The following is an 8116-nucleotide window of genomic DNA, read 5'->3' on the forward strand; positions in this document are numbered from 1 at the left end:
TCATGTATGGCTGGCTCATGTTTAACACACAATTACATTTTCTCCTTCCAATTCCATTACAAATGGAATCTAGGAAGCATTGTTTGAAGAAATGTACTGCTTCAGTTCTAGTTATGTCGTACAATTCACGGAACAGTGGAAAAACCTAGACACCAAAGAGTCAATACACACACACACACACACACTCTCTATGAACAGAGCCCGTTTCAAATGCCTTTCAGTTTTATTTACTGTAAACAAATGCTGCCACGGAGTTTGGAAAAAGGCTATCCAGGAAAAGGGTGGGGGAGAAGGAATATAACCCAGCGATTGAAAGTTAATTAATTGCATTAAACTATTGACTAACTACCTAGCTCAATAGCAATTCGTTTAGAGAATATTAAAATCTGAGGAACAATAATAAAATTGATGCCAATTCCCAGCGGAAGGAGATGGCCAGCAAATTGGATACTTTTCTTAATCTGGCGTAAATAATAACATGTCTGTTCCCACTCCCTCGCAGGCCAATTCCCCTATCATTTATTCCAGACTCAAAAGCCTGTTTTCATAATTGATATCGGTTACTCAGTGAGTGCTTTTGCATTTGTTCCTGTTATCCGTTATAATTACAAAGTTCATCCTTTGGGGGGGTTGTGTTTTTTGTTTGTTTATTTAGCAAAGACCTGACTTGGGCCAGACTGGAAACCTCCTCCCTATAGGTTGTTCATACACCTCCCCTTTCTTACAGGCATAGGAAGACTACACCTCCCTCTTCTTTTTATTCTGGCTCGCTTCCCCCACCCCTCCTCCTGTCAATTTCCGCAGTTAACCTGGCAGAATCCACTTGTCGTCTGGAGCCATATTGGCACAGGCAGTGATATACATACATATATATATGTCCACACTGCAAGTTACTTATCCTCATTCCCTTTTCTGACATGCTGTCCCCGATTTTACTCCTTTGTCCCTAATTTCTTTAGCCTTGTTCCTGATCTCTTAGATCAGAGAGTTGAGAGGTCTGACTGAAGCTCTGCTGAGAGAGAGAGAGAGAGAGAGAGAAAGAGAGAACAGTTCAAAGGAGTTTTCTCCGGCTCCTTTAATAAGAGCTGTGCTTAGAGCAGCATTGTGTGTTCTGTAGAAATATTCAGTTTGCAAATCCGGTTTTAAGAGGCGATTCGAAAATCCGTTTTTCTATGAAAGCGGTGGGTGGAAATGATGAACCCAAAAACATCATCTGTGGAAATTATTCCAAGGAGTCAAGCAGCTCATTTAGGCGAAAAATAAAAGATGGATGAAATGGGACACTTGCATTATACTGTCAGGAATGAAAAAGCTGGGAGTTCCATATCTCAGCTACATTGTAGAGGGTTTACTCCTATTCCCCCCCACCCCCTCCTCCCAGTGGCTGAATTTAATATTCTTAAAACGATTTGATTGTTAAAGCGACTCGCGGCCCCCATCCTCACCCACAAAGCAGGGCCATAATAACTTCATTGCGTTGTCATTTCCCTAACCCTTCGCTGGGAAAACGCCACGCTCCTCTGTAGGCAGCTGAAACGCCCGTTCACACGGGGAAAGCCACGGCTCGGAACTGCTTTGCTCTGGCAGGCTCCGAGTTGCGCGGATATAACTATTTCGTTATTTATTCACTTATTTATTCATTTATAAAGTGTTTACTTAGCTCAGTGCAGATGTAACATCTCATTTACAGTGCGGCCCCGGGGCAGAAAAACAATTGGCAACGCAGAAGAGTAACTCAAGAGACTAGAGAAGGGGCGGGGGGGGGGGGGAAGCTGATATCTGAGAGACAAGGGAGAAGGAGAGAAGCGGCTGACTCACAAGGAAAACTCTTCTCAGCCAGGGAACCCGCCTCCCATAAGTGTCGACCGGCCACCCACCCACTGGAAATATGTCCCCAAGGTTGGAGACACGAGGCAGGTCAATCTTTGTACCTTTCTTTGTCATCTGAGGAGGAGGAGGAGGAGAGAGTGAGTGAGTGTGAAAAGCCCGTGTCACCCCAATGGTGTCACCTCCGCTAGATTCAAACCCAGCAGAAGGGCTTCAGCCAAAAGCTTGCCAGGATCTCACTTTGTGGGGTGGTTGGGTTGTTTTGGCCAAGTCGGTATAATAATATTACTTCTCCCTTCTCCAGTGCCATCCGCCCAGGGTCTCAGAGTGCTTTAGGAACCTTCCTGGGGTCTCAGAACCCTCGTGCGAGGCAGGCTGGTATTATCGCCCCCATTTTACAGGTGGGGAAACTGAGGCACAGATTGACGTGATGGGGAGGGAACAGTCAAGCCGGGGCAGAGCTGGGACTGGAATCCAGATCTCGCCCAGTCGTGGCCTGTATTTGATCACAGGCCCATTCTGCCTGCCTGACACACAGAGTTGAACAGAGAACCCGGGAGGTTTGCTGAGTTGGCGGAAAGGTGCATCGAGCCGGAAACTTGCTTCACTCGGTTTGTCCAGCAGGGCCCCCAGCCCCCATCCGAGTGCAAACGGGGTGGCTATATCTTGGCCGGAGGTGAGTTAGCAAGCAGGGTAGCGCAACCAGCCCCCTCCTTTTATTTATTTGCTGCACGAAGACAGCCTGAAAACTGTGGCCCAAATAAATCACTTTTACCGGACTGACCGCGGAGCCGTTCCTGCCTTGAGAACTACAGGAGTGGCCCCCGCTTTCCTCCACCTCCATCTGTGCAGCTCCTCTTTTCTCCATGGCAAGAAGTCAGACCCTCCGAAGAGATGCCATTGGGGATTTCTTTGCCCTTTATTTCCCTGATTCCACAACTGCTTTTCCACTCCCTCCCCGCCGTTGCTATAAAAGAGCAAATTCTGCCTCTAAAGCACAGGGCTGAGCATGGGTGGAGTCCAGAAACGTTTGTTTTCCAGTTGGTAAAGTGAGAGAGAGAGAGAGTGTGTGTGTGAGCGAGAGATTGGTGGTTCCTGTACTGTTTAGAATCCCCCCTTCTCTCGTTCCTGTTTCAAAGGAGCAAACGAGGGGTGGGGGAATGACTAACTAAGCTGGTGGGGAGATTCACCCCCCTCTTTGCCTCCTCCCCACAGCAGCCTTCAGAGAATCCGTCCCGAGTAGACTCAGTACCGGCTACCCTGAATCATAGCAGCGAGAGATGGGGGAATCTCTTAGACGGGTCGATTCCGCGCCCTTTGCTAGATCGTCACCCCCCACCCAGCACTGAACTTCTCCTATAGTTTGACTCCGATGGGGCTGAGGCTGCCCTTAAATCTGATCTGCAGCCCGCACCGTCCTTCGGCGCCGGAGGAGCCCAGCCAGGTTCCGGCCATGCAGACGCTGTAGGTAGGGTTGTCTTGCAATCTGTTCCGTCTCGGCAGGTCCTGCCTAGTGTTTGCAGAGAAGAGCAGGGGAGTGGCAGGCTGGCAGCGCCTTGTCCTCCTTGGCATCCCCTCGGCATCCCTTCAGACGGGCGCTGATGGGAGGCAGCTGCTGATTGTTTAAACGCGGAGGCAGTTGCTTAGCAACCCATTGGAGGCTCATTACGGAAGCCACAGTGATTAACAAAAAAGGGTATGAAAGTAAAATGGATTAATTATTTAATTAACTAATTGATGATCAACTTCTTTTTAATTATTCACTTAATTAAAGAAGTGTAACTACAACACTGCCCTTATCAAGCGTGTTGATAGACCGACAAGATTTTCAAAGACAAAAATTCCTCCCTGCGACTGCGCTGCAGACTAAAGTTGGAAGCCGGAGCTCCAGAAATCCGGATTTCAGTCCCCCCCCCTGCCCGCTGGTTTAAATCGTTCCATGACACTTTCCAGAAAGAGGTGAGCTGAGTTTTCACAGCGGGCAGAGCAATCACCACAAGTTACACTCGCTTCTCTAACGCCGGGCTGCAAATCACCAACTCCTCTCATTGTAGCCACTCAGAGTTACGGAGGGAGACCCGAGGGCTCTTAAATCTGATTGGATTCTTTTAAACTGGACAATGGTGGAACTGCACCCGGACAGACCCGAAAAAAGTTATTAATAGCTGGAGCTTTCTCTAGGTTTATTTATTTAATTTATTTTTTGAGGCGGCACCGGGGCAAAGGGCTGACTAGCTTCTCACAATATCTAGCCATTTTTGCTCTAAGTGAAAGAGACCTTTACAATGAAGGTCAAATGATCAAAGTGGGAAGAATGAATCCACTTAAGTGGCTGCTGGTTGAATGGTAAAATCAGTCATTCGGCGTTATGACCATACTGCTACTGTACCGGACATTTTTCCATTTAGAGGAAATAAAAAGGAGAGAGATTTTGGGGGAGGAATTCTAGCCAAAAAGTGTGCGCGCGCATGTGGTGGGCTTGGGCGCACAGCTGCCAACTTGTGAGGGCAATTCAGCGCGCGCGCGCGCACAGTGGCGCGTGTGCTTGCATGCACCTGCGGCCTGTGTGCTTGTGCCTATGTGCGCGCTACATTTTATACACAGTACACGCACCCCTCCTGTGCATGCTAGTTTTCACCCACGGTATGCATGCCTGCAGTGATACTGTGCACGCCCAGGATGCATACCGGTGTGCCTGTGAGCATAGGCAGGGGCAGCTGTACGTTATGCTCATGTGTGTTTGGTATGCAGGATGCATGTACCTAGTGTTGTCACATGTGCACTGGTGTGTTGCGTGTATGCCTTGCACAAATATACATGCGTGCTGGCGAAACAAGGCCAATGTCCTTCTCTTGGTCTGGGCCTGCTAACCCCCGTGATTGCCATGGAGTTTACACTGGTGCAAAAGTGACAGGGAGCAGCCCCCGAAGCACCAGTCACACGGGGGGCGGGGGGGGGGGGGATACAGGAAGGCGAAACACCCAGGAAGCGGACAGTAGCCACAACCTTTTAGTTTTCCAGCGATCTAGTCTCGGGTCCTGTCTCCTTTTCTTCTGGCCTCAAGTCCCCAAACTGCAGGGAAACTTGCAGTGGTTTTGCTTCCCCGCTCTTTGTCTTCGCTCGCCACAGCAGCGTCTGGCTCTCCCCTTATTACACTAATTTGGGGGGTTGCTTTTTCCTAAGCAAGCGGTGCAGCCTGTCGAAAACGTTTTCCTCCTCTTGATTAATTTACCTCTAACGACACAGCGGTCTCCGCAATCAGCAGGTAAAGCCAGCGAGTGAAATCCGCTGCTTCTCCCCAGTTAGTGGGGCTGATTAGGGAGAGGTGTTTGTACCAGAGAGGAGACCCAGGCGGCAGAGCCCAGGAGGGACGTGATCGATTCTATTTCCCCATCCCACGTGCGATTGGATTTATGGTCAGCGTGAAGAAGAACAAACTGATCGCTCCTGTTCGGCGCAGTATTGGCAGTTCCAAGAACCGCTGAAGAAAGGGAAACTCGCAGGAGCTCGCTGCCTGGTCTTCTTTTCGCCCCCCCCCCCCATGCATAAGCAGCGCCGGTTGTGCATAGCAAGGGCCCTTGTTGCTTGGAATTAACCTAAAGACACCTAATTCATTACCCGCGTTATGGAGATGTGACAGGTTAGCCAGCCTTTGCTCCTCGCGGGTAGCAGGGAGCAGGCTGGAGGTTAACATTGCCCACGCAGGACATTAAGGGCCGGATTAGCTTTCTGTTACTCAGCCGGATAAATATGGAGTAACTCCCTCAGCATGGCCGAGAGCAGAATTTGGCCCCGCCTGCATGGAGGGATCAGGGCCCTCTGCTCCATACAATCCTAGCTCAGGTGTACAGATTATTTGACATGTACTGGCTCAGGAGGCAGGAAAAAGCTAGTCTGGTGGCTAAAGCAGGGGGAGCAGCGTGGGGCATCCGGGGATCTGGCTAATATTCTTGGCTGGGCCATACAGTTCACCTCGCCATGCCTCAGTTTCACCAGCTGTAACATGGAGGTAGCAACACTTCCACCCACTCCACAGAGGGATCCTCTGCCATGAGGGGGGAAGGGATTGTGGAGATGCTTGGAAGAGCGGGGGACCTTCCGCAGAAGTGTCTCCTGTTCTCCTCTGCTTTGGTGCCCTGCCCCCACCCCACCCCACCCCTGGAATTTGTACACAGGGCAGGAATGTAGGGCAGCATATGGGTTTATGTGGCCAGTGTCCAGGCCAAGATAGGTCAGAGCAGTTTAGCTGGAGTTTGAGCCAGCCATCCCGGGTCTTCTCCAGCCTCCATCCTCACCTACTCCTTGCTGCCCAGGCTCTAGCCCTAGTATAAAAATTAGTTTAAATTTAAATTTAGCCCCCCTTTACCTCCTGCCCAATCTTGTGTCTAATCCCTAAACTCCCCTTAATTAAGCAGAGGGTAGTTTAAATGGTTCTAACCATCTTTGGGAGGGGATTATACATTTCAATCATTATAGGGTGGCTATTTGTGATACCAGCAGAGCGATAGCTCTGTGCCTTGTCTAATCGAGGCTACAAATTATAATCCTCCCAAAAGGCATTTAATAACAATTGAAACCACTGCCTCTTGGACTCTGGGCTTTAGGAGGATTAGAAGGGGAGCTGAAAGGTGGGGAAGGGGGAAAGTCAAGGACTTCAGATGCTTTCGTGTGTAACCCCCAAATCTCATAGTTGTTCATTTCTGGCGAGCTTTGGGGTGACCTGTAACAATACGTGTAACATTTTCTGAGGGAAAGGTGACTTTTGAGTTGATAATGTTCCTTGGTGACTGAGTGGCTCCTATGCAGACTTAAACTTGGTGCATTTTGCTACCCCGCAGGGAACATACTGAGTAAGTCCAACATGGCTGACCCCACAGAACACTGTCAAGGGGTAAATTCCATCTTTGGGCTTGCACAAGGGTGTCATTACCTGCAGTGGAAACTGTGAATATGCATTTGAGGGCAGAGTTTGGCCTTAAAGTGTCTAATTTTCCTGTTGATGGGCCTGGGTAGCCCCCATTAAGATTGATGGGAGTTACACACCAGCCAGAGCAAAGGCTTCTTAAAGCACAGCTACTCCGGTGTAGCTCCATAAATGAAAAAAGCCTTTTGAAAACATGGATTACTGGCCTGATAGATCTGACCAGCTCCTTCAGATCAGTTCGCCTTTGCTATGCTCCCTTTGAGAGATTTTAAAGTGCCATGATATAGTTTGGTTCATTATCAGTAAATATATAAAAGGCATAATTGGGGGACTATTGTGGAGTGACTAGTCTATGGGGCAGGGAATCAGGACAAGTCATATCATCTCCCTGTATCTCAGTCACCCTCTTCAAAATGGGGATAATACTACTTGACTCATCTAAAAGAGTGTTGAGAGTCGTAATCAATGAATGCATGTAAAGTACTTTGAGATCCTCTAAGGAAAAGTGTTATAGAAGTACAGAATATTATTTGATTACTATTCCTGTCCTATGCCCTAAGGAGTTCTCATAGTCAAATCATCCACATAAATAGATATTTGAAAACAAACCAAAACAAACCCGACCCCAAATAACTTTTCAGCCAAAAGACTATAACAGGCTTCTTAGGCTTGTTCTAAGTTCTCATATAAACCTGTTTGGTTTTAAAAACCTATATTGGCCATAGACGTAGGTAAGAATCTTAGGAATACAGTTACTGCACATGCCTGTGTAGCAACTTTTCAGAGATAAATTCTCAGCTGTTTTACAATGTCTTTGAAATACAAAGAAACCTGTGCAAGAGACCATCCTTATTAGGCAACTTCTTATGTGAAGAGGAGACCATCCAAATGAATTGAGTATTTTGCTTCACCTTTATTAGGACACCTTTCTGCATTAAGATGCTTTCTCTCTTTGCATTGAGTGGGTTGGATTTCACTTTACCAGAAAAAGACTGGAGAACTTTTCCGGTGGTTCACTTCAGGGTTATTTTAAACTTAAACTGTTTTGGGGGACTATACAAGTTTTTGGGGAGGTGGGAGGAAGGAAGAAAGGCATCTCTGTCATCAAATTTTATATTTTTCTTCATTTAAAATCAGTTAAAACAATTGTTTTGAAATTTAGTAAAATGAAAATGAAATCACTCTCTGAGATGGGGTGGAAAATCATGTAGGCCAGAGTGAATTTTTAGGATCAGTTTGTAAAAATGTGTAAATACAATGATTTAAATGGGGGGAAAAATGGACACAACTTTATAGCAGAGGCACAAAAATATTAACATTCCAGATGATTCTGCTTTGAAAAGTAATTGATTCCAATGACAAATT

This window comes from Mauremys mutica, chromosome 11 (genome assembly GCF_020497125.1).
Source record: "Mauremys mutica isolate MM-2020 ecotype Southern chromosome 11, ASM2049712v1, whole genome shotgun sequence".
NCBI lineage: Eukaryota > Metazoa > Chordata > Testudines > Geoemydidae > Mauremys > Mauremys mutica.